The sequence below is a fragment of the Mus pahari genome, chromosome 16, assembly GCF_900095145.1.
Source record: "Mus pahari chromosome 16, PAHARI_EIJ_v1.1, whole genome shotgun sequence".
Classification (NCBI taxonomy): domain Eukaryota; kingdom Metazoa; phylum Chordata; class Mammalia; order Rodentia; family Muridae; genus Mus; species Mus pahari.
In genome coordinates, this window is record NC_034605.1 from 66,839,788 (window position 1) to 66,856,603 (window position 16,816).

The window sequence follows — 16,816 nt, forward strand, 5'->3', positions numbered from 1 at the left end:
ATATGCATATGACATTTACACACACTGCACATATATGCACACACATGCCATATTATATCACACATGCCATAATACATGTATTTCACACACATATATAACACAAATGTACTTATACACAAGTACATCCACCATACACATACATACACATACACACCACACCACACCACATACTACACACATACACCACCCCATCCATACTAAACACATACATACGTATACATACCACACACACACACCACATCACATACATACTACACACACATACATATACCACACCACACATACATACCATATATGTACATATACCACACACACCACAGACATGTATATCACATGAACATATAACACAAATGCACATACAGACAAGTACATACCACACAACACACTACATACACTATACAGACACCACACCCATATCACACTATACACACATACCAAACCCACACCCCCCCACACAAGCATAAACACAAATACTACTCATACCACACATATACACATACACAACACACATATACTATACCATACACACACCACACCACACACACATACCACATCACACCCATGTACACACAAATACCATACACACACACACACCAGCAAACCACTGGACACATTTCTGCTGCTTGGTCTTTTTACTCTTGCATTTGTAAACTACATGATGATTCCCTGTCAACTACTTCCTGGTTTATGCTTTTGAAGCACTGAGCAGTTAGGTGTACACTCATGACATCGTGAAGGGTCTGGCCAGTCCAGTGTCCCCAGTGTCACAGCTGCCTCCTCCTCAGGCCACCAGAGTTCACAGACACCTTCAGGACTGGGGCTGGAGCCTGATGAGAGCCGGATGATCAGAAATAGCAAAGTTCGAGGCCCTCTGCTGTCTCAGTACTTGGTGCACTTAGGGAGACTTAATCCTCAGCAGATGCCAGCCAGCCTCGCTTTCAGATTAGCCTGGAGAAGCTTCTGGGAAGCTTCCAGCTCTGCTTTTCCTCGATGATCTCTGCTCACCCTTTCCATTTGCTCCATAAGCTCAGGAGTGAAGTGAGCCCTTCAAATGCGTGGCTTCAATGGCAAAATGGTCTAAAATGGAAGTGTTGGGAATAAATAAGGCTCTGGGGACAGATGGGGTGTCCTTAAGATTTTCGTTACAAAACGAAACAAAACAAAACAACCCAAACCCCATCCAAAACCACTAGTCGTCTTTTGAGAGTATCCATCTTCCTTGAAAAGATAGACAAAATGAAAGGATTAGAGAGGTGACCAGAGTGGTCCCATACCTCTTTGAAGGGTGTAATTTCTGACCACTGTGTGTGTGTGTGTGTGTGTGTGTGTGTGTGTGTGTGTGGAGGAGAGGGAGAGGAGAGGGTGTTGGGCATCCTCTTCTATTGCTCTCTGCTTTGTTTCCTGTGAGCTTGCATTTTAGCTAGGCTGAGAGAAGTCCCGGTGATCCTGTCTTGGCTTCTAGCAGCACCAGTGTCACAGGCATTTGAGAGACTGCACCTCGCTTGTCACATGGGTGCTAGCATCCAAACTCAACAAGTGCTCCCAGCCACTGAGCCATCTCTTCAGCAACCACAGTAGGTTCCTGACATTGTCACATATACTGTGTCCCCATGTGAAGCCATTATGATAAAACCACACTCTAATGGGGGAAAAGCGAGTAAGTAAGGTACAGACACAAGTGATAACTATTCTTAAGTTGACAAAGATAAGATATGGCAACAAATCCATTAGCTTAATGGAATCCCAAGTCAGAAGCTTTTGTGTAGGGAGACATGATTTTTTAAAAAAAGGTCAGAGTAGAAATCAATTTGGGATAATAAATGCAATAATTTTTAAAATTTTTATTCAATTTTTTGTTGTTTTCAGTATTCTTTTAAAAAGTGTTTCTTTTATTTTATTTAATTCTTTTTGTTTTGTTGCTGCTGTTGTTGATTTTTGAGACAGAATTTCTCTGTGTAGCCCTGACTGAGCTGAAAAGATTGGTAGATCAGGCTGACCTTAAACTCAGAGATCCATCTGCTTCTGCTTCCTGAGAGCTGGGATTAAAGGTGTGTACCACCATGCCTGGCTCATAAAACATAAAATCCAACCCCTTGAACAGTGTTAAGTGATTTATAATCTGAGACACTGGGTCAATTTAAAGAACAACAGCTCACTTGCCAACCTGCCCTATTCCCACATTTCTTCCTTTCTGACAGTCTCACATAGCCTAGGCTATTCTTGAACTCACTATGTAACTGAAGATGACTTTCAGTGTCTGATCCTTCTTCACCTATTTCCTGAGTGTTGGGATTGTGGTGTGCTCCACCATGCCTAAGCTTAGGCAGCGTTTAAGATTAAGTCCAAGGTTTGCACGTGTTAAGCAAGCACTCTGTCAAATGAACGATACCATCAGCGCTTCCAGTAAGATTATTACTTTTTTAAACAGTGCCATTTTACCTACAAGGAGGGTGGATCCCAAGGTTTTGGGACGAGTGTGTAAATAAAGTTGAGTTCTGACTTCTGCTCCAGGGAGGAGTTTATATAGTGGGCATGGAAATGAATAAGCTGTGTTGGAGGGAAGAGGGTCACAGGCTAGCAGTGTGAGAGGGAAACTGCGGCAGAGGTGATGAAAGGCAGATCTGAAAATACAAAACTGGGAATCCAGCGGAGAGATGGGAACACGGGACTGTGGGATGACCTGGTCACTGGAGCCCTTGGCTCAGTGGGGGAAGTGGCTGGGCACTGTGATGGTGAAGGACAGGTGGGCAGAGGTTTCGCGGGTGACTTCACAGCAGGCGTCTCTGGGTCTTTCATCACTTCCTGGGCCAAGAGGCAGAGGAGTTATCTCAGCACGCGCTGATCCCGCAGCAGGAGCCTTTTGCACTTCATTCTGTTCCTACCTTTGATCCAGGAGATTAGTGTGTTCTTCATCACATTCTCTGTGAGAAGGGTGGGGACAGACAGGATTTGGAAGAGTCCTGGGGGATCTGTCAGAGGCTATACTTGGAGGCAGAGGGCATCCAACCCTAGCTTTCCCCTCTTTAATCAAGAGAAACTCCGTAGAAAGCGAGGGCAGGTTAACATTTGGAGAGGGACCTACACCAGACACTCGGCCCTGTTCATGGCATGGCTCACGGTGCATTTTTTTTGTGTTAACCAGACTCTCTTGGTCTTCATGGGAGGTCAGTTCTCAGACAGCTACAAAGTTAACATACAGATTAGATGATCAAGTCTGCCAGGATCTTTTAACCACTTCTATGGCTTTGTACCTGGTACAAAATGAACAAGAAGGTCTTTGTATCCTGTCGGTGGTGCTCTCCTAAGGGAGGCTGCCTCCGAAACTGCACCGGTGGATGCTGCGCTTGGTAAAGTGGAACAGAGGTTTTGGCACTGTGCCAGCGACTTTTTTTGTTTTTGTGAGCAAATGTCTGATCAAAGCAACTAGAGGAAAGGTTTGCTTTCGTTCAGAGTCTGAAAGTACAGAGCACCGCGGCAGGAAAGCATGGAATGGGAACATGAAGCAACTGGTCACGCTTTATCCATAGTCAGGAAGCAGAGAGAGATGGATGCGGATGCTCAGCGTACTGTCTCCTTCTTATCCACTCTAGCTTCTCAGTGCATGGAACAGTGCCACCCACACTTAGGGTGGGCATTTCTACCTTCATGGATCCAGTCTAGAGACTCAATCACATAAATGCTCAGAAGCCTGTCTCCAGGGTGACTCTAGATCCCATCAAGTTGACAGTTAAGATTAACCATTGTGAGTACCAAGGAAAGAAGCTAAATTTGGCCTGGTCCCGACTGGCCCCGTTGACTGTTTGGTCAATGTTTTGTTTCCTCTTCACCTGGAGAATTGGGTGGTATTGTGGCTGATATTAATCTGTAGTGTTGAGTGGTGCCTCATGGTGAAAAGGTCATGTAAATATCAGCTTTCATGTTGAATCGGGGTTGGAGTGTGTACTAGATACTTTTTCCACTGCTGTGATAAAACACTATAACCATGACAACTTATAAAGGATCAGGGTTTGTGTTGGGCTTATGGCTCCAGATAGGAGTCGATTACTATTGTTACAGGGAAGTGTGGGAGCTAGTAGCAACATGGTGGCTAGAGCAGAAGCTGAGGGTTCACATCTCAAACTGAATGCAGGAAGCAGAGAGAATACACTCAAAATAGTGTTCTCAAAGCTCACTCACAGTGATCTACTATTTCCACTAAGGTCACTGTACTGGCTAGTTTTGTGTCAACTTGACACAGCTGGAGTTATCACAGAAAAAGGAGCTTCAGTTGAGGAAATGACTGCATGAGATCCAGCTGTAAGGCCTTTTCTCAATTAGTGATCAAGGGGGAGAGGCCCCTTGTGGGTGGTGCCATCTCTGGGCTGGTAGTCTTGGGTTCTATAAGAGAGCAGGCTGAGCAAGCCAGGGGAGGCAAGCCAGTAAAGAACATCCCTCCATGGCCTCTGCATCAGCTCCTGTTTTCTGACCTGCTTGAGTTCCAGTCCTGACTTCCTTGGTGATGAGTATGGAAGTGTAAACCAAATAAACCCTTTCCTCTCCAACTTGCTTCTTGATCGTGATGTTTGTGCAGGAATAGAAACCCTGACTAAGACAGTCACCATCTAGTAAACCTTCCCAAACAGCATCACCAACTGCAGACTAACTATTCGAATGCCTAATGATATGAGGGAATCTCATTCAAATCACCTCATACTCTAGGTCTTTTTTAAGTCAGTCCTGTCTGGCCTGAAAGCTAGGGCATCCTGGAGTCAGGTGTGACTAAGTATCCCCTTGACCATGGCAGATACAGATACACTCAGTTTCTAGGGAAATCCATCTTCAGACTTCACCCTTAGCTTCAGATAGGGGCCCTCCCTGTGGATGTGGTAGGACCAGGCAGACCAACTTGTGCAAAAGGAGTTCCACTTTACATTAGTTTACAGATGGAACAAAATGCTTGCACAGTTTGTTCTTAGCTTTAGTAGATTGACACCTTAGAAGGGTAAACTCAAAGGGAAATGTATTATTATTTTTTTAGATATTTTCTTCATTTACATTTCAAATGCTATCCTGAATGACTCCTATACCCTCCCCCCNCCCTGCTCCCCTGCCTACTCACTCCCACTTCTTGGCCCTGGCATTCCCCTGTATGGGGCATATAAAGTTTGCAAGACCAAGGGGCCCCTCTTCCCAACGATGGCTGACTAGGCCATCTTCTGCTATATATGCAGCTAGAGACATGAGCTCCTCGGATACTGATTAGTTCATATTGTTGGGGAATGTATTATTTATAGTTGAATAGGCAATTTGCTTTTGGTGAAAAGTTATGTAAAAATTAATACTTATGGGAAAGTTGCTTTTGTACTTGAGAAAAGAGAGAGAGAGAAAAAAAGATACTTCACTATTGGCTTTAGTTTTCCTAAGGTGAAGGGCAGGGATTGAAGCCAACATAGAATCAAGTGATTTCCTATAGGTGGACTTCAGGCAGAACTGCATCTTTTCAAAATTCATTCTTCATCTAATTCCTTAGGGAATGAGGGTTTACAGGGACTCCACCATGTGTCCTAGGCCAGTGGTTCTCAACCTGTGGGTCATAATCACTTTGAAGGTCATATATCAGATATCCTGCACATCAGATATTTACATTGCAATTCATAACAGTAGCAAAATTACAGTTAGAGAGTAGCATTGAAATATTTTTAGCATAACATGAAAAACTATATTAAAGGGTCGAAGCATCAGGAAGGTTTGAGAATCACCGCTCTCAGCTCTGGCTTCTGCCCTGGTGGAGCTCACGATCCAAGTGAGAGTGACAGATACTCAGGGAACAGCCACATTACATGCCAATGTCAGGCTGGGGGCAGGCATGACAGAGTGCTAGGTCCTGGGTTTGGAAGGGTTCTCTGAATAAATGACTTTGGAGGTGAAGGATGCACCAATTCATCAGCAAAAGGGGTGGATGCTTCAGGAGAATTTGTACTAAAATTAGAGCAGTATAAGAAAGATTTGAGTGTCCCCTGGGCAGGAATATTGTGCCAGTGGATGACACGTCCTGCATTTCTGTACAATAAATTCTGTATTGTGTTTTAAGTGATAAATTTCATATGATGCATATTACATCAATTTTTAAAAAGATTCATTTTTATTTTTAATTATGTGTCTGTGTATAGGTGCAGGTGCCCACGGAGGCCAGAAGAGGATGTAGATTCCTTGGAGCTAGAGTTACAGGTGTTTGAGAGCCACCCCAATACAGGTTCTGGGACCTGAACTCAGCTACTTTGCAAGAATAGCAGGCACTCTTAGCCACTGAGCCATCTCTCAAGCCACCTTAAACTACAATTTTTAAAAAGGGTCACTGAGGTTTAGGAAGGTTCCTTTGCAAGAAGAGGGAACAGGAGGCATGGGGTTAGCAGACAGAAAGAACCATCAGGAAAGTAAAACAATGCTGTCTACCCCCAGACAACAGCTGGTCTCCTCTGATGAGCAGCTGACACAATTTCTTCTTTTGAGCAGATGGTCCCCAAGCTTCATTGGTTCTGTGACACACATATACACAGATAGACACACAAACACACAGACACATATACATAGACACACACAGACACACAAACACACACACAAACACACACACACAAACATACATATATGCACATAGACAGACAGACCTTGGCTGAGACATTCATGGGGCATGTGGGAGAGAAATTGAATTGGAGGCTAGGGGAGATGGCTCAATTGTCAAAGTGCTTGCTCATGCAAATGTGAGGACCTGAATTTAGATTCACAGATCCCACATTAAAAAAAATCTAGTCAGAGAGGTGCACACCTATAGCTCCAGTGCAGGGAAGATAGAGTCAGGAGGATTCGAGGAACCTGCTAGTCAGCCAGTCTAGCTGAATCAGTAAGCTCTAGCTCAGTGAAACCATGAGTCTGTAAGTAAGGTGAAGAGTGATTGACGAAGATACCAGACATCAGTCTCTGGCATCCTCTACACGTCATACACTTACATGAGACACACACACACACACACACACACACACACACACACACGCACATGCACACACACACTTACAGAGACACAGAGAGATGTGCACAGACACAGACACACATATACATAGACAGATACACAAACACATAACAGATACACATACACATATACACACACAGACACACAAACACACACACAAACATACATATATATACATAGACACACAGACACACACAGATATACACATAGATACACAGACATACACACATAGGCACACCCAGAGACACATACATAGACACACACAGATACACACAGACACATGCACACAGACACACAGACATATATGCACAGACACACACACACACATAGGCACACACAGATACACATTTACACACAAACACTACAAAATCAAAAGCTCCCTGCAGTGGGCTTAGATGTGCACAGCCACCCGTGTGTTCAGATCTGATCCTTTAGACTGGGGCAGGGGGTGGCTGTTTTAAGAAGCCTCTAAAATGTCAGCATATTTGGCAGACACTGGGTGCTGAATGATGGAGCCTCACATGGTGAAGCTTGAGTCTCTGGGACTGCTGCCCTTTTATTTAACAGTCTTGGAAAATCACAACATACATGACTGAGATCTACAGCACAACAGCACTGTCTTTGTGGGTATCCAATCCTCCCTTCCTCCGATTCATCTGTAACTCTTAGGACCATCTTAACCCTCCTCTGGACTAAACACACTCTATCCATGCCCTTCTGATGAAAGACGTACAAAGGCTTCCGCTGAACAATCAAATGTCAAGAGAACAAAACACAGGACCCACCACACAGGCAGTGAAGCATACCACAAATACCTGCCATTAGTTTCAGTGCCTTAACAAGTAAACATTTGCTGGATTGAATGGCAGCCTGTTTTATGACCATGGATGCAATGTTCTCATGATTTACAAAAGTGTGGAGACTATACTCGGGCAAATTTAGACACCCATCTCTCTGGAGGTTGCTGGTCACATTCAATTTAAAAGTGGATCAGAGTGAGTGAATGACTCTACATGTGCCTGTGCTGGGTGTGGATGAAGGTGTCTAATGCCTGCATGCTGATTCTGAGCCACCCAGCTCAAATATCCCTATTGCAAATTGCTACCGTGAAATCCAGATTCAGATGAACTTGTTCATGTTAGTGCTAGTTGGTTTGGTAGTTTCTGAATCGCTTGGCTCTTTCTCATGAGACCCCAGTCTGTTGGGAATCAGACTTTAGACTTACCTGTGTACAGCATTTTAGTTGACACAAACCATTCTAAATCTGAGCTTTGGTCTGTTTAAAGTTCTACATCGTATCAGGTGAACACACTATCTTCCATGTTGCTCAGAGCATCCCTGGGGTACCTCCTTCCTCACTGTGAGTATGCCTTTTGTGTGCTGCAGAACTAGTTTTGTTGTTAAAATTAGCTGATCTCATTTTTCTCAGGGGTGGGGTGATAGTAGGGGTATCTGCCCTAGGCATTGCTGTAGGACTCTTACCATAAATAAATGTATCAATCTTGTTCCTGGAATCTGAAGTGGCCGACTGCAAGTTGGGACAGTGATTGGAGATCTTTAAGTACCATTTAGCTGTGTGAAACAGGACATTGCAGAAACAGAGTAAGATGCTTAAAGGAGAGGGATACAAGGCAGAAATGCTTGCATTTTTATTGTTTGTAGTTACCTTGTAGGACCAAGTAAAAAATTGATGCAAAACCAGTTTCAAAGTGTACTGCACTAGTATATAGGACCAAGAGCTAGCGTGGGGTTCTTCGTGGCAGAGTGGCACTTAAGTCTTAATAATAGTATATGGGCTGGGAGATGGCTCAGTGTGTAAAAGAGCTTATCCTACAAGCATGAGGACCTGAGTTCAGGTTCCTACAGCCTATGTAAAAGACAGACACTTAGCTTGAACATCTGTAACCCTAGCATTCCTAAGTGGAGATGGGATGTAGAGGCAGGAGAATCCCTGTCAGGTTTCAGGTCATTTCACACAGATACACTGTTTTAAACAAGTGAAAAGAGAGGATGGATGCCTTAAGGTTGTCCTCTGACTGCCACATGCCAAGGCATGTGTGTATCCTAATATCTCTGTATGTATGCATGCATGTATGTATATACCCTCTATAAGAGTTTTAGTGGTTTTGAAGTTCCTTTGTTTAAAGAAAAGAATATAACATATATCCAAATTTAAGAGATTTAAGATAGATAGCTGGGTGTGGTGGAGCATACCTTAAATCCCAGCCAGGACAGGGGGATCTCTGTGAGATGGCAGTCTTGCTTACATACATGAGTTCCAGGAGCCATGGCTCCGTAACAGACTCTATCTCAAAAACAAAGCAAAACAAAATGAAATAAAAACAAAAGAGATTAAATATAAATTGTTTTCAATATATTTATTGTTTTGAAGCAGAATTGGAGTTTACTAAGAGATTTTAAGTGCTACAATAATGAGAAAGGTACAAAAAGGAAAGAAATCACACTGGAAAATGGTGAGTGTGTGTGGTCTTCTCAGAGGAGAGTCACTCAATGTATTTATTTTTCAAAAAGACCTATTTAATAAAATATATGTTTAAAATAAATAAAAGATTTTTCTATGTGTATGTTCACCTGCATGTATGTCTGCACCATGTGATTGCAGTGCCCATGCAGGTTTGAAGAGCGCATTAGATTCCATGGAACTGGAGTCAACAGATGCCTGTGAGTCACTGTGAGGGTGCTGAGAGCTGAATCCTAGTCCTCTGTGACAGCAGCCAGTGCTCCTAACTGCGGAGCCATATCTCTGACCGAGGACTCCAGTTTTAAAGCAGAACACGAACTTCCCCCCATATAATCCTTCCAGAATTGCTGTGAAGTAGAACTTAGTACCTCATTTTTTTTTTGGGGGGGGGCAGGCTAGGCATTTTTATTATATATATTTTTTATTTTCTTTATTTACATTTCAAATGCTATCCTGAAAGTTTCCTATACCCCTCCCCCCACCTCTGCTCCCCTACCCACCCACTCCCACTACTTGGCCCAGGCCTTGCCTTGTGCTGGGTCATATAAAGTTTGCAAGACCAAGGGGCCTCTATTCCCAGTGATGGCCGATTAGGCCATCTTCTGCTACATATGCAGCTAGAGACACAAGCTCAGGGGGTACTGGTTAGTTCATATTATTGTTCCACCTATAGGGTTGCAGCCCCCTTCAGCTCCTTGGGTACTTTCTCTAGCTCCTCCACTGGGGACCCTGTGTTCCATCCAATAGCTGGCTGTGAGCATCCACTTCTGTGTTTGCCAGGCACTGGCATAGCCTCACAAGAGGCCACAATATCAGGGTCCCTTCAGCAGAATCTTGCTGGCATGAGCATTAGTATCTAGGTTTGGTGGCTGATGATGGGATGGACTCCCGTATGGGTAGTCTCTGGATAGTCCATCCTTTCATCTTAGCTCTAAATTTTGTCTCTGTACCTATATCCTTTCATGAGTATTTTGTTCCCTATTCTAAGGAGGAATGAAGTATCCTCATCTTTAAGGTGATTGTCTCAGCCAGCTTTCTGCCATTATAACAAAATGTCTGAGATAATTATGAAAATAAAAGATTTATTTCTGTTCTCAGTTTGGGGAACTCTGCTTTATGGTTTTAGTCTCTGGAGAGGCACACATTGCTGAGAGAACACATGGCAGAATAAAATGATATACATCAAAAGCAGGGGTGGGGTGGGGCTGGTTTACTAGAGGGCTCATTTGAGAAAGATTCATGCTGGGTAAGCCTGGAGAACCTGCATTTGATTCTCAGAACCCACATAAAGGTGGAAAGGAGAATTGACTCCACAAAGTTGTCCTCTGACCACTAAACCTGCTCTATGACCCTCCATACTAATAATTAAACAAACAAACAAACAATAAAACCCCAGGGAGGAGAAAGAGAGAGAGAGAGAGAGAGAGAGAGAGAGAGAGAGAGAGAGAGAGAGAGAGAAAGGGTCTCACTGGGGCACACCCCTAATGACCTCAGGACCTTCAACTAGGCTCCACCTCTTAGAGAGTACACCACCACCACATAGCACCAGGCTGGGGATCAAGCCTTTAACACATGGTTCTTTGGGGGGCGGGGTGACATTCATTATCCAAGCCAGAGCAATGAGGAAACTGATGCTGACAGAGGTTAACTAACTTGCCTGTTCTGTGGCAGCACTGAGATTAGCTCCCAGACTTGCCTGACTCCAGAGCCATGGTATTTAATCCCCAGGCTCTACAAATAACAACTGGTTATTTGTGTTGGAGTCTGGGTCACAGCCCAGCAAGTAGCACTTAGAAGCCAGATTTGTAGATTTCTCTTCATTTGCTAAGTGCTCTCCCAGCTTGCTGTTCCTCCCTGAGATACACATTGACTGTTGGCTGTTGATTGCTCAATATTTGCTTTAAAATACTGTAAATTTAATTTTTTAAAAATTCTTGGGAGAAAACCCTGATTTGGCCACACCTTGTATGAATCTTTTCTGTTTTATTACCACTACTACTACTCCTCTTATTTTTGGACAGAGTCACACACAGACCAAGGTGGTCTCAAGCTCCCTCTGTAGCTAGGAGTGACCTTGAACTTCTATTCTTCTGCCTCCAATTCCTGAGTGCTGAGATTGCCGGCACGTGCCACCATGCCTGGTTTCTGTGGTGCTGAGGTGCCTACCCAGAGCGTCCTACATGGCAGACAAGCAATACACTAACTGAGCTACGTTCTTGTTTCTCTTGTATTTATTTTAAAATCAAGTTTTTATACTCAAACTCAATCTCTTGTCATTGTCCTCCCCATTACAAGACTTCCCAGGGAGGCAAAACATGAAATTTTAAGTGACATCTCTGAGTTCCCACTCAGCATTAATTTCGAGCCACCCAAAGAAATGTCAGAGCCCCTGCCTAGAGTATATCTAAGGTACTTAGCTTTCCGAGTTTACCAGCTAAAATTGCCGGAGAGACGGCCTGTAATCAGATGATCCAAGAATGTTAGATCTTCAGGGAAGGAGAAATGAGAAACTGAGAAAGTTGTTGATTTAAATCAGTCTTTGTGCAAAGGGTGTATTAACACCGGCAGGCAAAACGTCAACACAGTATACAGGAGTCTAAAGTCTGGACTCAGGGCATTTAACTCTTGTGTGTGGCACAGGACAGTGGAATACAGAGCAGCCGCTGTGGTGGTTTGATTGAGAAGCAGCCCCTCGGAGTCTACGCAGAGAAGGTTTGTAATCATAGCAAAATCATACCACCCTCCTTGTTTCATACCAGGACATGGGGTAAGGGGAGAGACTGACAGCTCTAATGTCTTCTAGGTCACACACTAGCCAAGAACCTCACTGAAAGAAAAGGTATCCTTCATCACAAAGTCTAAGCCACGTAGGTCCCCATTCCTTACCTCTGTCATGCAGAATAGGCCATATATGAACTAAGTCTGTTCGGGAAGACACCTCACTTTGGCAGGACTGAAGCCTTTTACTTTAGACTCCTGTATACTGTGTTGCCCCCTTGCCTGCCAGTATTAATACACATTTTGCATGAAGACCAACTTAACACTTTTCTCTCAAGTTCTCACTTCTCCTTCCCATAGATCTAACGTTCCTGGACTCATCTGGTCATGGGCCATCTTCTAGCCAATCTCAGGCACTGAGAACCTCTGTGCCTTCTACAGAGAGGATGTGGTACTTCTTTGACTGGCCAGGATTACATCATTTGCCTAGGGGTGGGGTGACCCCTGATTTCATTGAAGATGATTGGAAGCCAGGAAATTCCTTCCTCCATTCCCATTACATTTTTGTGATGGGGGAAAGGTAGATCTGGACACTGGGCAGGCAAAGTCAATAACTTCCTTACTGAGGAAGGTTATTCTGGTCAGAAGGTGTCTTAGACTTCATCTTCAGCAGATGTTGAACAAGCATGTAAAAAACATGGATGATGATGCTTACTGGAGGGTTGCTCAAAGTGGAGAAAACTGGAGGGTCTGTTAGAGACTTGTTTAATGAAATATGAAATGTTCTTTGGGGTGGTGGTACATGCAACCCTTTCTTATGAGTGACATATCTGCAGTTATAGAATCTATTCAAAGAATTGTAAATTTTATTAAAGTGGAACATGATTAAGAAATTTATGTTATGTGGGGCATGGTGGTGCATTCCTTTAATCCCAGCACTCGGGAGGCAGAGGCAGGTGGATTTCTGAGTTCGAGGCCAGCCTGGTCTACAGAGTGAGTTCCAGGACAGCCAGGGCTTTACAGAGAAAAACCCTGTCTTTAAAAAACAAAGAGCAAACAAACAAACAGTACTACTTAGATGAGTAGTAAATCATCTCTGAATAACAGAAGCATATATTCANTTCGAGGCCAGCCTGGTCTACAGAGTGAGTTCCAGGACAGCCAGGGCTATACAGAGAAACCCTATCTCAAAAAAAAAAAAAAAAAAAAAAAAAAAAGAAAAGAAAAGAAAAGAAAAGAAAAGAAATTTATGTTATAATTTTAATTAAAATTTAATAAAAACTTTTATTAAATTTTAATTTTTATTTGAACGGAAGAAGGGTTTGGGAGATGGCTCAGTTTGTGAAGTGCTTAACTAATAATATGAGGAGCTGAGTTTAGCTCTCCAAAACCCACATAAAAAACAGCTTGGTGGTGCCCAGTGTAATCCTAGTAGTGGTGAGATGGGAGGCAGAGACAGGAGGATCCCCATTACTGGCTGGCCAGTTAGCCTTGCCTACTTATTGAAGCTCCAGGCCAATGAGAGGCCTTATCTCAAACAAAAAGAGGGAGGTGCCTGAAGACTCCTGAGGCAGGCCTCCTCCCTGCATACACATCTGTACAGACACCTTTTTTTTTTTTTTTTTTAAAAACTATATTAAAAGGAATCTAGTTTTTGAAAACAGGTAGTGTGGTCTGGAGATGCAGCTCAGTTAGTAGAGCGTCTAGCATGCTCAAAGCCCTGGGTTACACCCTAGGCTCTTTGTGAACTGGACATGGTGGCCTACATCTCTAATCCTAGCACTTGGGAGTCAGGGTTCCACTTGTACCCAAGAGTTCAGGACTAGCCTGCACTTGGAAGGGAAAGGAAAGGGAGAGAAAAGCCAAAAGACAAGAAGCAGTAGAGAAGAGGTGTAGCTGCTGGTAATCCTAGCACCGGGGGCCTGAGTCAGGAGGATCAAGAGTTCTGAGCCAGACACAGAGACATTCCCAAAACAAACAAACAAAAACGAAAGGAATAGCAATCAAATAACCCACATCTATATGCATTTTACTCAACAGTAACAAAAGGCAGATCTGTCTCCTTCTTTTCTAATAGGGCTACAACAAATTAAGACAGAATAGGCTATAAGAATGGATATAATCTCAGATTTTGAAAAATTACTTGCCTATCTTTTTGAGTATTCGTGAAGAATGTTAGGCAATATTTATAATGTCAGTCACAGGCAGCCTGTAGGACATCATATACTTTTCCCTTTCCTGATTTCTAATTTTTTTGCCACAATCATGCAAGTCATTTATTATTTTGGAAGAAAGCTCATTATAGCCCAAGCTGTTGCAAGAGTCTCATGTTAATGATACAATCCCATTTGTTTTCTTCATAGTCTACATATTCAAAGAGAGTATTGTGTGAGTCAGAGCTAATGGCATCGACTCAGGCTCCTTCCTAAAGTACCCCCTCCTGCCCTTGTCAAGGTCTTGTTTTGAGGCCTGGCCCTGTGCCTGGTCTTCACTTTATCATGGTGTTTAGGGTGGGGATGGGGTTGCCCAGTGTTGTATTATAAATGATCCGCTGGTTTACCCAGCTGACTGGGTATGACTGGGTATCGCCCATCTCCTCTGTCAGCCCAGGACAGTAAATCTTCCTAACCAGTGTCTCCTGCCTGTCTCCCACAGACAGTGATGTCTCCAGCAATGGAGCAGCCTGTGAGAACTATTGTATCTCCTTGCCTGGGTACCCCAAATGTCCCTGGGGGCTCTGAAATCTTTTTTTTTTTTTTTTTTTTTTTGGTTTTTCAAGACAGGGTTTCTCTGTATGGGCTCTGAAATCTTGCAGCTAAATTACTTTGTGGGGAGGGACACTCACTGCTTTCAGTTTTTCTGTCGCTAACATGGAATGGTGTTTTTCAGCTCTCCCAAATGAAAAAGAATCTTTCTCAGTATATTTTCCTCAGTATCAGCAATGCTAGGTGTAAAAATAACTTAGGTTTGTTTATTTATTTATTTATTTATTTATTTATTTATTTATTTTTGAGGGGTGGCATCTGATCTCATCTCTAAATTGGTATAATGTAAGGTCTTATTAAAAGTAAAGTGCTAATTAATTTTGCAAGAAAACCTGCAAGTTCGAAGCTGTTTACCAGAAGTAAACGGCCACTCTGGGGTCCTTGGAGTCCTTGCCCCTTGTTACTTAGATCCCTTATTTGTACTTCCACTTGCCTTGGCCAGAGTTCTGGATCACTGAACTCTTTATTTTCCAAATAAAGCTGTTTGGATAATCACAGTTTTAGCGAAGACAATCCCTCATTCTGTAGAGTGTATTTTCAACCCTGCTGCCAATGTCACCTCACTCGGTTACTAAGACAAGCTCTTAGCAGGTTACCAGCCTGCTTAGAAACCTTTGATGAGCCTCCATTGCTTGTGTGATGAAGCCCAAACTCCTTACGGTAGCATTTTAAGGACCTTCCCTAACTTAACCCGGCCTACACTTTGTTTTCCCTTCCTCCAGTCCCATTCTGACAGGCAGAGGCCATTTCTTGCCTTTGCTAGCTGATCTTTCAAGGCTGACCTCACACACTGTGGGAGTTGACCAGGCCTTCTCTGGGCTGTACTGGCAGAATGAATATTCCTCCTAAGTCTGACTAACTTAAATTATTTCACTAGGTCCCCACTCATTATCTCCTATGCCTTCTAGGGAACTAGGTTCCAAGTCTAGGTGAATATCAGGTTCTCCCATGTATTTTGGTATAATTACAGTTCCTGAAACCAGCAAAATTAGTCTTTGAGAGTAGGACCCAGGAAATCTATGAATTCAAAACAGTTTTCTGAGCAATTGGGACTGGTAGGCATGTTTGACATCACGGCTTTAGGGTGAGCCAGGAACTTTCCGTGGGCCTAGACGGGTGACAGACGGAAGAGTGGAGGGGATGAAAGCCCAGACACATCAAGGCTTTCCTCTGTACCAAGTCCTGTGCTAGGAAACATTACACTTGATAATCTATCCAGGAGTCTGGAAAGGCACAGTGGTAGGGTACATTGCTACACCAGGGACCCAAAGCCCAGGAGGACAGGCACCACACACAGAGAGTCCTTACTGGCTAGTAAATTTGGCTGTTAATAGAACCAGCTCAGCAGCTTTTAGGTTTCATATTCTCCATATTTAGCCCATGTTAAATAGGTGTTGGTTAAGATAAATGAATGTCTATATTTTTAGATGTTTCATGTCTCATTACACCCAACCAATCTGCAAGACCCCTGCATTCTATTTGCTTATACTCTCTATCACTGTAACCACAGACGTCACCTCCTAATTCATCTCCAGGCCATCTCCTGTCATCTCTCAAATCCATTTTCCCAGCTGCAGCCAAATGATCATTTAAACTTGAAAAGTTGCCAAAGCTACTCTGCCCATGCTCCATTTTACCACATAAAAGATGTTCACTTTCATATAGACAAACTCCTTTTTTTTTAACCCTTTATAGCTTCAAGCTTTTTAGACTTGACAATGACTATTTAATAAACCTGACCTGACCTTTCCTTTAGATTTAAGAATACCAATTTAGGGCTTTGTATTTTTCAATGCCTAACTAGTTTATATATACTTGAACGTGAAAGGCTTACTGTAGGAAAATGAA